The following is a 16,025-nucleotide window of genomic DNA, read 5'->3' as shown; positions in this document are numbered from 1 at the left end:
ACTCCAAAAGAAGAACAATGGTGGCTACTTCTTGAGTACTTTATGGAAAGACCACGTGGCCTAATGGATAAGGCGTCTGACTTCGAATCAGAAGATTGAGGTTTCAAGTCCCTTCGTGGTTGATAAAAACCATTCTTTAGAGACAATGCTATGTGTTGGGATCGAATGAGACCTCTCTCGCTGGAGGTCTTTAAGATGACTGGTGACGATCATTCACTAACTTTACACAAACGTACTTGTTGGAAGTCACTTTGGATATAGGTGTCTTCTAAATGTCAAAATTGTAAATGTAACACTCCTGCACCACAGCTTCCCTGTTGTAATAACCATTTGTTATAATTATACATCATTTTGAATTGAAAATCCTCTGAAAAAAGACACTGCTTTCTGCTAACACTGCTTTCTGCTGTTGCTACAAAATATGCCCAGCAAATCTTAGTTGTTTTAACAAGCTCTCTGTATGGTACATAAATGATTAGATACATTTTTCTGTGATTTAGAAAAAAACACTTCGAAAAAAGTACATTTTAAGTATCAATTTCAGTTCAACAAATGCATTCTGGAAGACAAAGAGCCTACAGAACTCCAAAAGAAGAACAATGGTGGCTTCTTCTTAAGTACTTTAAGGAAAGACCACGTGGCCTAATGGATAAGGCGTCTGACTTCGAATCAGAAGATTGAGGGTCCCAGTCCCTTCGTGGTTGATAAATAACATTCTTTAGAGACGATGCTATGTGTTGGAATCTAATGAGACCTCTCTCGCTGGAGGTCTTTAAGATGACTGGTGACGATCATTCACTAACTTAACACAAACGTACATGTTGGAAGTCACTAAATGTCAAAATTGTAAATGTAACACTCCTGCACCACAGCTTCCCTGTTGTAATAACCATTTGTTATAATTATCCATCATTTTGAATTGAAAATCCTCTGAAAAAAGACACTGCTTTCTGCTAACACTGCTTTCTGCTGTTGCTACAAAATATGCCCAGCAAATCTTAGTTGTTTTAACAAGCTCTCTGTATGGTACATAAATGATTAGATACATTTTTCTGTGATTTAGAAAAAAACACTTCGAAAAAAGTATATTTTAAGTATCAATTTCAGTTCAACAAATGCATTCTGGTAGACAAAGAGCCTACAGAATTCCAAAAGAAGAACAATGGTGGCTTATTCTTAAGCACTTTAAGGAAAGACCACGTGGCCTAATGGATAAGGCTTCTTCTGACTTCGAATCAGAAGATTGAGGGTTCGAGTCCCTTCGTTGTTGATAAATAACATTCTTTAGAGACGATGCTATGTGTTGGAATCTAATGAGACCTCTCTCGCTGGAGGTCTTTAAGATGACTGGTGACGATCATTCACTAACTTAAAACAAACGTACTTGTTGGAAGTCACTAAATGTCAAAATTGTAAATGTAACACTCCTGCACCACAGCTTCCCTGTTGTAATAACCATTTGTTATAATTATCCATCATTTTGAATTGAAAATCCTCTGAAAAAAGACACTGCTTTCTGCTAACACTACTTTCTGCTGTTGCTACAAAAAATATGCCCAGCAAATCTTAGTTGTTTTAACAAGCTCTCTGTATGGTACATAAATGATTAGATACATTTGTCTGTGATTTAGAAAAAAACACTTCGAAAAAAGTATATTTTAAGTATCAATTTCAGTTCAACAAATGCATTCTGGAAGACAAAGAGCCTACAGAACTCCAAAAGAAGAACAATGGTGGCTTCTTCTTGAGTACTTTAAGGAAAGACCACGTGGCCTAATGGATAAGGTGTCTGACTTCGAATCAGAAGATTGAGGGTTCGAGTCCCTTCGTGGTTGATAAAAACCATTCTTTAGAGACAATGCTATGTGTTGGGATCGAATGAGACCTCTCTCGCTGGAGGTCTTTCAGATGACTGGTGACGATCATTCACTAACTTTACACAAACGTACTTGTTGGAACTCACTTTGGATATAGGTGTCTTCTAAATGTCAAAATTGTAAATGTAACACTCCTGCACCACAGCTTCCCTGTTGTAATAACCATTTGTTATAATTATACAGTACATCATTTTGAATTGAAAATCCTCTGAAAAAAGACACTGCTTTCTGCTAACACTGCTTTCTGCTGTTGCTACAAAATATGCCCAGCAAATCTTAGTTGTTTTAACAAGCTCTCTGTATAGTACATAAATGATTAGATACATTTTTCTGTGATTTAGAAAAAAACGCTTCGAAAAAAGTATATTTTAAGTATCAATTTCAGTTCAACAAATGCATTCTGGAAGACAAAGAGCCTACAGAACTCCAAAAGAAGAACAATGGTGGCTTCTTCTTAAGTACTTCAAGGAAAGACCACGTGGCCTAATGGATAAGGCGTCTGACTTCGAATCAGCAGATTGAGGTTTCGAGTCCCTTCGTGGTTGATAAATAATGTTCTTTAGAGACGATGCTATGTGTTGGAATCTAATGAGACCTCTCTCGCTGGAGGTCTTTAAGATGACTGGTGACGATCATTCACTAACTTAACACAAACGTACTTGTTGGAAGTCACTAAATGTCAAAATTGTAAATGTAACACTCCTGCACCACAGCTTCCCTGTTGTAATAACCATTTGTTATAATTATACATCATTTTGAATTAAAAATCCTCTGAAAAAAGACACTGCTTTCTGCTAACACTGCTTTCTGCTGTTGCTACAAAATATGCCCAGCAAATCTTAGTTGTTTTAACAAGCTCTCTGTATGGTACATAAATGATTAGATACATTTTTCTGTGATTTAGAAAAAAACACTTCGAAAAAAGTATATTTTAAGTATCAATTTCAGTTCAACAAATGCATTCTGGAAGACAAAGAGCCTACAGAACTCCAAAAGAAGAACAATGGTGGCTTCTTCTTAAGTACTTTAAGGAAAGACCACGTGGCCTAATGGATAAGGCGTCTGACTTCGAATCAGAAGATTGAGGGTTCCAGTCCCTTCGTGGTTGATAAATAACATTCTTTAGAGATGATGCTATGTGTTGGAATCTAATGAGACCTCTCTCGCTGGAGGTCTTTAAGATGACTGGTGACGATCATTCACTAACTTAACACAAACGTACATGTTGGAAGTCACTAAATGTCAAAATTGTAAATGTAACACTCCTGCACCACAGCTTCCCTGTTGTAATAACCATTTGTTATAATTATCCATCATTTTGAATTGAAAATCCTCTGAAAAAAGACACTGCTTTCTGCTAACACTGCTTTCTGCTGTTGCTACAAAATATGCCCAGCAAATCTTAGTTGTTTTAACAAGCTCTCTGTATGGTACATAAATGATTAGATACATTTTTCTGTGATTTAGAAAAAAACACTTCGAAAAAAGTATATTTTAAGTATCAATTTCAGTTCAACAAATGCATTCTGGTAGACAAAGAGCCTACATAATTCCAAAAGAAGAACAATGGTGGCTTCTTCTTAAGCACTTTAAGGAAAGACCACGTGGCCTAATGGATAAGGCTTCTTCTGACTTCGAATCAGAAGATTGAGGGTTCGAGTCCCTTCGTTGTTGATAAATAACATTCTTTAGAGACGATGCTATGTGTTGGAATCTAATGAGACCTCTCTCGCTGGAGGTCTTTAAGATGACTGGTGACGATCATTCACTAACTTAACACAAAAGTACTTGTTGGAAGTCACCAAATGTCAAAATTGTAAATGTAACACTCCTGCACCACAGCTTCCCTGTTGTAATAACCATTTGTTATAATTATACATCATTTTGAATTGAAAATCCTCTGAAAAAAGACACTGCTTTCTGCTAACACTGCCTTCTGCTGTTGCTACAAAATATGCCCAGCAAATCTTTGTTGTTTTAACAAGCTCTCTGTATGGTACATAAATGATTAGATACATTCTAAGCAGGGTCGGTACAGATGGCGGCACGACCGGGTGCTGCGCAAACTAGCGGAAATTCTGGAAGCACGCAGACTGGAATCAAACAAGAGCAGCCCAGTCACATCACAGCAGCGGATCCAGTTTGTCCGGCAAGGGGGAAAAAGTCAGGGCAGCAGCACGAAGCAGTGGTCCCTCCTGTCTCCTGGAGGAGAGTGGAACATGAGAGCTGACCTCGATCGACAGCTGAAGTTCCCACACGAGATCCATCAACCTCCCTTCGGCCAGATGTCGTACTCTGGTCTACCCCGATGAGGACAGTCATCATGGCGGAGCTGACCGTTCCATGGGAAGAGGGGATGGAGGCTGCCTTCGAGAGAAAGAAGGAAAAGTACACAGACTTGGCAGCTGCGTGCTTGCAAGCAGGGTGGAGGGCAGTCACCTATCCTGTGGAAGTTGGGTGCAGAGGCTATACAGGAACATCTACACAGCGGCTCCTGAGGTCGCTGGGGATCACAGGATCCAAGCTGAGAAAGGCGCTCAAAGACCTGGCGGAGGAGGCTGAACAAGGGAGCTTCTGGCTCTGGCTCAGAAGAAAGGACAAGGCGTGGGGGAAAGGAGGATCCTAGGGCTGGCTGCAGGGAGTGGCAGGGAGACGTCCCTGTCACTGCTCCACCACCTTGAGATGTTCCGGGATTAAAGGAGCGAAACATCAGTGAAGGGTGGCTCCCGGCTGACGACCCTGCAGTCAGCCCACTGGCACCGTCGGAGGTGCGACAGGCAGCAATGCCCAGCAGGTATACCCACCTGTGCTTTCATCTGTGATTTAGAAAAAAACACTTCGAAAAAAGTATATTTTAAGTATCAATTTCAGTTCAACAAATGCATTCTGGAAGACAAAGAGCCTACAGAACTCCAAAAGAAGAACAATGGTGGCTTCTTCTTAAGTACTTCAAGGAAAGACCACGTGGCCTAATGGATAAGGCGTCTGACTTCGACTCAGAATATTGAGGGTTCGAGTCCCTTAGTGTTTGATAAATAACATTCTTTAGAGACGATGCTATGTGTTGGAATCTAATGAGACCTCTCTCGCTGGAGGTCTTTAAGATGACTGGTGACGATCATTCACTAACTTAACACAAAAGTACTTGTTGGAAGTCACCAAATGTCAAAATTGTAAATGTAACACTCCTGCACCACAGCTTCCCTGTTGTAATAACCATTTGTTATAATTATACATCATTTTGAATTTAAAATCCTCAGAAAAAAGACACTGCTTTCTGCTAACACTGCCTTCTGCTGTTGCTACAAAATATGCCCAGCAAATCTTAGTTGTTTTAACAAGCTCTCTGTATGGTACATAAATGATTAGATACATTTTTCTGTGATTTAGAAAAAAACACTTCGAAAAAAGTATATTTTAAATATCAATTTCAGTTCAACAAATGCATTCTGGAAGACAAAGAGCCTACAGAACTCCAAAAGAAGAACAATGGTGGCTTCTTCTTAAGTACTTCAAGGAAAGACCACGTGGCCTAATGGATAAGGCGTCTGACTTCGAATCAGAAGATTGAGGGTTCGAGTCCCATCGTGGTTGATAAATAACGTTCTTTAGAGACGATGCTATGTGTTGGAATCGAATGAGACCTCTTTCGCTGGAGGTCTTTAAGATGACTGGTGACGATCATTCACTAACTTTACACAAACGTACTTGTTGGAAGTCACTTTGGATAAAGGTGTCTTCTAAATGTCAAAATTGTAAATGTAACACTCCTGCACCACAGCTTCCCTGTTGTAATAACCATTTGTTATAATTATACATCATTTTGAATTTAAAATCCTCTGAAAAAAGACACTGCTTTCTGCTAACACTACTTTCTGCTGTTGCTACAAAATATGCCCAGCAAATCTTAGTTGTTTTAACAAGCTCTCTGTATGGTACATAAATGATTAGATACATTTTTCTGTGATTTAGAAAAAAACACTTCGAAAAAAGTATATTTTAAGTATCAATTTCAGTTCAACAAATGCATTCTGGAAGACAAAGAGCCTACAGAACTCCAAAAGAAGAACAATGGTGGCTTCTTCTTGAGTACTTTAACACTAGGAGAGCCGCGGATTCAATCCTTCAAACCCTATTCAATTGCGATGAGGTGTGCTTCAGCACTATGATAGTTTAACATAGAGAAGAGTGTACTGACGCACAAAGATCGCTGGAGGGCGATGTCACACAAGGCCGTCTGCCAGGCTCCGACGCCTTTTTCCCAGAATGCATTTCGCACCGGCAAGCAGAAGGCGATTTGAATCCTCCATTTTTTTTCAAAAAAAAAAAAAAAGCTGTAATTTTGCCTTTACAAGTGTTACCATGTCATTTTATGAAGTTTTAATATGTTTTCAGGTGAGAAAGTACCAATATATATTCCCAAAATGTGTCCCGTTTATCAAAATAACCCGTATATCTCCTCTGACGATTTTCGTCGTCGAATTCGCTAGCATGCGTTCGTAAATTCGCCCTGGAAATCTGGTCAGCACCCATGGAATGCCTCTTGTCCAATCAAATTACCTGGTCCCTTTATGACGTTGAACCCGGTGTGCGCTCCGGCGCTCTCATAGCGAATTTACGAACGCACCCTGCGGTTTCACTTTCATTCATAACATTTGTCGGGAGAACAGGTGTGTATATTGGACAGTAATTCAGCACTAAACTATCTGCACTGCACTACTGTCATTGTGTCATACATGAAGCTTACAGTGGGACAAGAACTTGTCGTCACTTTTTACATTTTACATTTAGATTTACAGATTTACTGCAGCACATATTTACTGTATTGTAGTGTAAAGTAGTGTTACAGTAAATATTTGCCATATTTACAGTATGGTACTGTACTGCAGCATTTTACAAGTGGGAAGCACTGTTATTGTACACTACAGTAATATGGGTTAAAGCAGTATATCTCATGTTTACTGTACATTACTCTAATTTTACTCTGCACCACATAGGATTGCAAGACAACCTCACAGAGGTGGAAGAGGGCCCATTTTTACTCCGCAACAAGAGGAAGCCATTTGTGCAATGGTGATTGCAAACAATGCCATAAGGTTGAGAGAGATCCAGAGCGCTGTTATAGAGGATGACAATATCTTTGGCAATATTGAATCTGTTTCAATCTCTACAATTGACAGAGTGCTTAGGAGAAATGAAATGCGCATGAAACAACTGTATAATGTGCCATTTGAACGGAACAGTGACAGAGTGAAGGAGATCCGTCACCAGTATGTACAGGTAAAACATTTATGTGTTCTATGCATACTCTAATGTTCAGTGCTGTAAACTGGTTACATGACAGTTCATACTGTACAATATGTTGTCCAAAATGCATTATGTTACACAGGAAAAGTTGTTATAGTTTCTCTCTCTCTCTCTCTATTCTGGGATAAAGCATGTACTGGAGCTGGACGCCAGGGAACCGCTGCACACATTCATATATCTTGATGAGGTGAGTTTCAATCTGGCAAAAGGTAGAAGGCGTGGCAGAAATCGCATTGGACAGAGAGCCACTGATGTCCCAGGCCAACGAGGAGGGAATATTACAATGTGTGCAGCCGTCTCAGAAAACGGCGTCCTCACCCATATACCCTGTCTTGGTCCATACAACACACAACATCTGCTGACTTTTTTAGACACTCTTTACAGGGACATAATCCCTGAGAATGAGAGGGGTCTAAATGGCCTTGCTAGCGGCCATGGATGCTGCATGTGATGACATCACAGCACAGTCCTGCAGAGGGTGGATTCGCCACTCAAGGAGGTACTTTCCTCGCTGCATTGCCAGGGATGATATTCGCTGTGATGTTGATGAAAATATGTGGCCAGACAGACAGGAACGTCTCGATGCGAATGAATAATTTACAGTACTGTGTATGTTGTATGTCCAATAAGTACTGCAATATTGTTTACAGTTGTGCACAGCTATACCCAAAGGGTGTTTCTTATGTTTGTTGTAAATAAGTTTGTATTTTTCTTTTGCACAATGCTGTGAACACATTTGAATTGCAAAGAGCATATGCAGTAAAAATGTGAAACATAACTATTCAGCGTCTTGTACTTATTTACCTCACTAAATACAGTAATGTGTAACCCACTGTAGATTTCATATGGCCGTGCAAATAGTGTATAGTACTGTCTTGAGCATTTTCAGGTAGTGTCACCAAGATCTGACTTTTTTGCATTGGAAAACACTTACAGAGTGAACTGTCATAATGAAAACATGACAAAGCCATTTGACTATCTTGTTCATAAACAATGGTGTCAGGACTTTTCATTTTGATGACACTGACAACTGTTGTGCAAATGTTAATAGTGATGTGAGAAATGCACCAAAGCGACTGAGAAAACTGTATTATACACAACAGTGTTGTGTTGTGTATATGTGAGTGAGACTGTGGTCTACAGTGATATACAGAAAAAACATTATATACAATATTATACATATATTTTTGTTGTCAGGACTTGTTTAGTTATTGTCATTTCGCAGAGTCACCTCAATAAAGCAAATGAACAAATGGAACATTTGCGAACAGTTCTGTAACAAAACGCTGTTACGTTTCCTCACACATGTGTAAGTGGAAATCCTTGGCCTTTCCTGTGGTCCTCGGAAATAAACCAGAATAACTCGTTTCTAAAGTCAGTTCCATTCACTTGATATAATGGTTGAAGCATGGGGGATGGTAATCTTATTCTTCTTGATTGTCGCAGATCAGCCAAACAAAGGATTTCCATCCCCCACACCTCCCAAGGGGAGCCAAGCGGGTTTCAAACACGGCTCTCAAGCTTACAGCAGTTTTAGGGGCTGACAGGCTGACATTACAGGCAGGGCTAAATTCAAAGGATCTAAAACAATTGTGGCTTGTTTTTCAATGAAGCCAACAAGGTCTTTGAATTTAGCCCTGCCATGACTAATCTCAAGTATATTGCAGGCAATAGACCTCCATTTATCCCTATACTTGTAGGGCAACTTAGAAACAATAAGCCTGAGGTTTGATGGGCTATCAAGCTCTTCCAGATAGTGCAAGTCTTGCATGGCATTGTTGCATCCTCTCAAATACAGTGCATAGGCCTGTAGTGACTTTCCATCTTCAGCCTTTATGCTTGGCCAGTTCAAGGCTTTTTCCATGTAGGCACTGGTTATCTTGATTTCATTTCCAAAGTTCTTTTCAAGTAGCTTCTTAGCTTCAGCATAGCCTCTGTCTGGTTGCATATGCATGCAGCTACGCACCAAGTCTCGTGACTGTCCAGTGGTGTACTGTTCCAGGAAATAAAGCCTGTCTGGATTGCTACTTGTCTTGTCCTCAATACAATGTTCAAAAGCACGCATAAAGGGTAGGAAATTCATTGGGTCTCCATCAAATGTATTCATTTCCCTCACAGGAAGTAAAGCAAGTTTCTGCTGAGTAAGAAGGATATCAGCGATGTCATGTTTTTGCTCTACATTGGACATGGTGTCTTGATTGATAAGATTATCCATTGTTGACTGATTATTCATTGTTGACATTTGATCATGTTCTCTTTTACTGTGCAATGTGTTAGTAGGCTTTGGATGCTGCCTTTGAATAACAACCTTTTGAAGTGGGGTTTTAGGCACTGTTCCTATATTAGCATATTCAACCGGTGATTGTTCAAGATTCATAGACACAGATTGTCCCTTTTGCATATCATCATAATAGGCATTCGTGTCATCATGTTCTTTACACATTACATAACCAAGATTTATTTTGCAATCACAACAATGTCAACACAATCACAACAGAATCTTATTTAATCCAATCAGGTTGTATATATAATCTATATATATAATCTATATATTGGTTTCAATATACCTCCATAGCAGTCTACAGTCTAATTTAGCTATATCTATAATTACATTATGAGAACATCAGTATTTTTACGCCTTTGGTTGTATTGTCTGAACGAACATTGATTGGGAGACATACTGTACAGTTTATCATTTTCATAACTGTCTGCACATATACATATCTTATTTTGATTGTTATTGTAGCCTATATATAAACACAAATATCAGTCTTAAGGGCTCTGCACACAGCGTGCGATTTCTGTTGCGCGTCAACATTCCATTTTGAAGTTTGAATGGAAGTCTATGAGAACATCGCATTTCAACACACACGGCCCCGATTTTAATCGCACGGCGAAAATTCGATTCCATTCATTTTGAATGGGAAAAAGCACAAATTTGACAGTGCGACAAAACTCGCACGCCGTGTGCTTTGTCCCATTCAAAATGAATGGAATCGAATTTTCGCGTGCGATTAAAATCGGGGCCGTGTGTGTTGAAATGCGATGTTCTCATAGACTTCCATTCAAACTTCAAAATGGAATGTTGACGCGCAACAGAAATCGCACGCTGTGTGCAGAGCCCTTTATGCACTGTGTCTCATTCAGCACTGAAGCCTGAATTTGAGCACAGTGTGTGCCCCCTTGCTACCTCTGCTGATATAAAAGAGAATTGCAGGCTTGGAGAAAAAGATGGCAGCCACAAATACACAGACACACACAGAAATACTGCTAAAACGCTTTATACTAACTCGATTTTGAAAATGTAAAAATGCTGGGTGGTAGAACGCACATATCTAGGAAAAGTCATGAAAGGAGGGTCCTGAAATGTGATCGAGTGCAAAGGTAGAAATTTTTTTGTACTCACTGGTGCTGTTTAACACCTCACGGCTGTTCTAGTGTTAAAATATATCTGATCCTAGATCAGCGCTATAATGGATGTTGACTAAAAGTGCACCTAAATCCACGCCCATCTCTCTCTAACCGCTGATCCAAAATCAGATTAATGACATTCAGTTGACGACGTGACACAAGGGCTCCTGATTGGTCTAAATGTGAACTGTGGTATTATTGTTATTGTGTACAGGCCACCGTAGTGACATCAGGGGGGTATTCCATCAACTTCGCTAAAGGGAAAATCCAGGTTTAGTCTGATAAATCTCGCGAGAGTTCTTAAAAATATCCAGGCATATTCTGATAGGTCTCGCGAGAGTTATCAAAAATAAGCCAGGATTTTCCTTTAGCGACGTTGATGGAATACCCCCCAGGTCAGGTGGGCAGGTTACGACGAGACAACAAGAGACCGGTATTGTAGAGCTTACAGAGCGAGTTAAAATAAAGACACTTACATTGAAATACAGAAGGACTCACGTGTATGTTTAATAGAATAACACGACATGGTGTCAGAAGTCCTGTAAGTGAGTGTTAAGAGTTAGATCGGCCGACAAGTGTCATTTGAGCTTGTGACGGTGAGAAGGGAGAAGAAAAAATGGATGCTAATGCTAACGCGGGAGCAGCTGCAGTCCAGAGAGCTTCTTCGAAAAATTAAACGAAAACAGCGACAGATGGATGGATTTTTCAAGAAAAAAGATGTCCCAGACACTTCAAACATTGCTGAAGCTAGCAGTGGCTATGAGCGACCCGAAACTGCATGGCTGGCAGGACCAAAGAAGCTAGGTGGTGGATCAGCTAACAGCGTTTATGGCGGGGTACCACCACCACCAGCTACAACTACAACTACAGCGGGAGAGCCATCAGCATCGGCTAGCTGTGTTGGTGTATCAGCAGACATTAGCAAGTCAAAAAACTATTCTTATGTGCCGTCACTTTAGCAACGACACAGGATTGTCAAGGGGAAAAGAAGGGGAGACGATTTTTTTATTGACAACGGAATTACATGCTGGAAAAACATGCAGCTAAAATTCAGGGAACATTTGGACCTTCAGAGACACACGGGAGAAGTACGGGAAAACAGGGCTGATGTGGGTGTCATCAAAGGTAAGAGTTTGTTTTCTTTTACCGAATGCTCCATCTGACTGTGATTTTACTTCTGTAATGTGGTGGGTTGACATAATTCACGCACGGAACTATAGGTTGAGAGTATTGTTCCGTCCGCAGTTGAGTGCGTAGTACCCAAGTTGTTTAGACTGTTCTATTTACTGCTTGAGTGTGTTGTTGACAATCGTTCATGTCCTTCATTAAACGTTTAGCTTTGTCATTTGATACGCCGCCTACGACTACCATCTCTCTGCACTACAGTAAACAGTTAATCAGTAACGTTAGCCGCTTTTGTGCTCATGTAGGCCTACTTCGTATTATATTATAGCTGATGATCTTTGTGTGTGTGTATGTGACTGTCAGCCACAAGTTTATATTCTGTAAATTAATTATTTTTTTTTGCCCATCCTCTAGTTTTGGCTGAAATTAGGTCGTTGTTTCAAAAAAAAAGAAGAAAAAAAGCGTGCGCGCGCGTTTCATGCGCGTGCACGCGAAAAAATATCGCGTAATGCAATGTAAAAATTCCTGGAGGAAACACTGTCATAGTATCTTTGTTTTGTAAATAATAGTTTTTTTTGTATGTCCTGGTTGCCTATTTCATTTATCTCGTTCCTTATGTATTTCATTTCTTGTTTCACCCTGTTATCCAAATTGTTACTGTGTTGTCTTTGTAGATGTTTTAATTTAATTTCCAGGTCATGCAGTCTTTGTCCTCTAAGTTTTTTTATAAGTGAAGTAGTGGCGATGATGTTACCCCTCATTACTGCTTTAAGTGCATCCCAGAGCATATTCGGAGCCACTTCCCCTTTATCGTTTAATTCAAGATATGTTCTAATTTCAGTCTTCATGGCCTCCCTTGTCTCTGGGTTATTCAGGATACTTGAATTCAGCCTCCATATTGTAGACCTTGGCTTTCTATTGAGACACACAGACATGTAAATAGGGCTATGATCAGAGAGGGCAATCGGTCCTATGTCACATTGACTTATTCTATGTAGGTCTCTATTGTAAATTAAAAAATTATCTATCCTTGAGTATACGGCATGGGGGGAGGAGTAGTGGGTGTAGTCCCGGCTGGATGGATACAATTCTCTCCAAACATCTATGATTCCCATTTCCTTCATTAATGCTTTTATCTTCCTACTTATAGGTTTTGACTCTGGATTACCGCTAGATGCATCCAATCTTGGGTTTAAACGAACATTAAAGTCCCCCCCACAGATTAAGATTCCCTGAGATTTTGTGGCCATTAAATCAAATATCTGTCTATAAAACGTCCAGTCACTACCAGGAGGAGCATATACATTCAGTAAACTCACTAGGGTTCCCTCTATTTTCCCTATTATCATTATAAACCTACCATCTTTAACCTTAATATCTGATATGTGTTCATAGGTCACTGTATTTGATAACAGTATGGCCACACCCCTCCTATGACCTGGTTCGTATGAGGATGAATATACATATTTAAAACCCAATTTATTCAATTTGGCATGCTCTGTATTGGTAAGGTGGGATTCCTGTAGGTATGCTATTTGTATTCTATCTTTCTTTAATTTTGTTAGGATCTTCCTTCTTTTCGGGTTAAGTAAACCATTAACGTTAAAAGAAACTATTCTTATATCTTGCATTTAGGTTATAACATGTGATATTTCCATCATGTACATGAAAAGCTTCCCAGTCGCTACAGTAAACAGTTGTAAACAAACATTAATAATAACATTAAAAAAACAAGTAAAAGAAAAAAGTACTTGAGTTACTTCCAAAGTAGGGGTCACTACTACAACCCTCCACGAGCCTAAAACAATAGGTTCCAAGGGAAAACCCCTCTCCCGTAGACAGAGAGGGCCCTTGGAGATAACAGTATGAGAAGGTTCCATCGTTCGTTCCTTTCCCAATTCTTATTTGTATTTTAATTATTCAACTAGGTAACTCACGTTTTTTTTTAATACTAACCAGCAAACAGTTTCAATAGTATGAGCTGAACTCACCCACCCAAAGTGTCCGTTTAATTCTGAGTAGATTAGTAGGGCAGTCGTTGCTTATAACTAATCATTTCACTCAGCTTTTACCGGACTACCCGTCTGTGGGTGGGGGGTCTCTTCTGTAGCGTTGCAATTTCTCCTTGTAGCCTGCGTCTCCTCTGCCACGTCTCCCGGTCCGCCTGCCGCCTGTCTGCCATGTCAGCTGCCTCAATTGCTCCATCAGCGTCTCCGGGGCTCCGATGGGCTTGATGGGGAGACCTGTTAGCCATGTCCTGCGTCGCCTCTTCCACGGTCTCGTAGATCTTGATCCCCTCGTCATATTTCACCTTTAACCGGGCTGGGAACATCGTTTGGAAGTGGATGTCTTTATCCTTCAGGATCCTCCGGGCCTCTGCATATTCTTTTCGCTTTTGGAGAATGCGTGGAGCATAGTCGTTGTCCAGATTGACTCGCGTCCCCTGCCAGGTGAATCCCTTCTTTTGCCATGCCGCGCGGAGCGTCGTTTCTTTGGTTCTGAAGCTGAGGAACTTTACCAAGATGGATCTTGGCTTTGCCTCTGCTGGTGGCTGTGGACCGAGGGCACGGTGGGCTCTCTCAATTTGTAGACTTGTTGTGTTGGGTATGGCGAGGTTTTCTAGGAGTAGTTTTTCCACGAATGTGATCATCGACGAGGAGTCCTTTTCTGCCCCCTCCGGAATACCGTAGATTCGGATATTATCTCGTCTGGAGCGGCCCTCTAGGTCGGTTAGCTTCTCTTCTGTCCTGGCCTGTAGCTTTAGCATTTCTGTCAGGATATCTTCCGTGTTCTGAATTCTCTCCTCGGCATTCACAATTCGCCCTTCTGCCTCCTCCAGTCTAACGTTTGCACTCCTTATTTCTTCTTTTATATCCTCGAGTTGGGTCTTATTGTCCCGTCGGAAATCTCTCAGTTCTCTCAGAATCAGACCCAAGTCTACTGTGTTTTCCGGGAGCATTGAATCGCCCTCGTGGTCATCATTGCTAGCATTGGGAGAGTTGCTCAGAACTCAGAAAGGCTGTACATTTCAAAATAAAAGTGGGTAACATTAATATCACAAGTAAAGAGGATATTACATACCTGGGCTCCATCTTAGAGGCAAATCTTTCCGGAGATAAAATGGCAGCAAAAGTAATCAAAAAAGTGAACCATAGAACTAGATTCTTGTACAGGATATCCTCACTTGTCAGTAAAAACACACTGAGGACCCTATCAGGAGCTCTCATTCAATGTCACTTCGACTATGCCGTAACATCATGGTACTATAGAACCACAAAGGCCCAAAAAACAAGACTCCAGACAGCCCAAAATAAACTGGTTAGGCTTCTGCTAGGCCTCAACCCTAGGACACATCTAACCGCTGCTCATTTTTTGAGCCTTGATTGGCTACGAGTAGTTGACAGAGTGCAGCAGCTTGCACTGGGCCTGGTCTTCAAGATACGCTACACCACAAAGACACCCAAGTACCTGTCAACATACTTCCAAAAAGTGAACAACGTCCACACATACAATACCAGAGGAAGCTCCACGAACCACGTTCAACCGCGTTGCACCACAAACAAGGGGTTAAACTCGTTTGCAAACTATGCAGTAAAAATGTGGAACGCCCTTCCTATAATCTTAACCCTTGTGTGGTGTTCGGGTCAACCTGACCCGTTTTCAATTTTTACTTAAAGAGAAATGGTACAAGAATACATTTTATCAATCTGAAACTCCATGGCCTTGGCTCATTTTATATGAAAAACAAAAAACATTTTTTTTTTTTTTTTTTACACATCCTACAATACCCCAACACATTTATGTCCTTCATAAGGTGTTCGGGTCATTTTGACCCGGATACACAGAGACACAGAAACATACACACACTCACACTGACACTCACTCACTCACACACCTCTGCTCTGTCTTTCCCGTGCCGAGAAGCCGTCTGCTCTCGCACTCTTTACCCTTTGAAATGCAACATTGTATAATAATAATAAAGAATAATATTGTACTGGACTCCTCACACCTGCACAAGAAGCCGTCTGCTCTGGCTTTCCCGCGCCGAGAAGCTGTCTGCTCTCACACTTTTTACCCTTTGAATTGCAATGTTGTAAAAAAATGTATAATAACATTGTACTGCACCTGCACATCATGGGAGGGATAAAAGAGAGAAATAGCTCTCCATCCCAGTGTATAGTTCATTTCAACTACAATCCTCCACCAGCAACATGAAGAAAAGATTCAGTGTTCAGAGGGCCGTGGAGATACTATTTGAAGAGAGTGAGCAACATAGTGAAGTTGAAGGGGGGGAGGATGTTTCAG

Source organism: Nansenia antarctica (assembly GCF_963989245.1).
Source record: "Nansenia antarctica genome assembly, chromosome: 8".
Taxonomy (NCBI): Eukaryota; Metazoa; Chordata; class Actinopteri; order Argentiniformes; family Microstomatidae; genus Nansenia; species Nansenia antarctica.
The sequence above is the reverse complement of the archived record's forward strand: the minus strand, read 5'-3'. Positions refer to the sequence as shown.